Source organism: Entelurus aequoreus, linkage group LG08, assembly GCF_033978785.1.
Source record: "Entelurus aequoreus isolate RoL-2023_Sb linkage group LG08, RoL_Eaeq_v1.1, whole genome shotgun sequence".
In the NCBI taxonomy this organism is placed as follows: domain Eukaryota; kingdom Metazoa; phylum Chordata; class Actinopteri; order Syngnathiformes; family Syngnathidae; genus Entelurus; species Entelurus aequoreus.
In genome coordinates this window covers 66491095-66491334 of record NC_084738.1, presented here as the reverse complement: position 1 = coordinate 66491334, position 240 = coordinate 66491095, and positions in this window count along the sequence as shown.

Here is a 240-nt window from a genome sequence, read left to right as displayed (position 1 = left end):
TACGGATACGACAACAGCAGAAGTCAGACTAATTTGCCGGTGTGTAATTTGTTGTGAGTTTATGCACTGTGTTGGTTTTGTTGTTTGAACAAGGTGATGTTCATGCACGCTTCATTTTGTGCACCAGTAATAAAACATGGTAACACTTTAGTATGGGGAACATATTCACCATTAATTAGTTGCTTATTAACATGCAAATTAGTAACATATTGGCTCTTAACTAGTCATTATTAAAGGCCT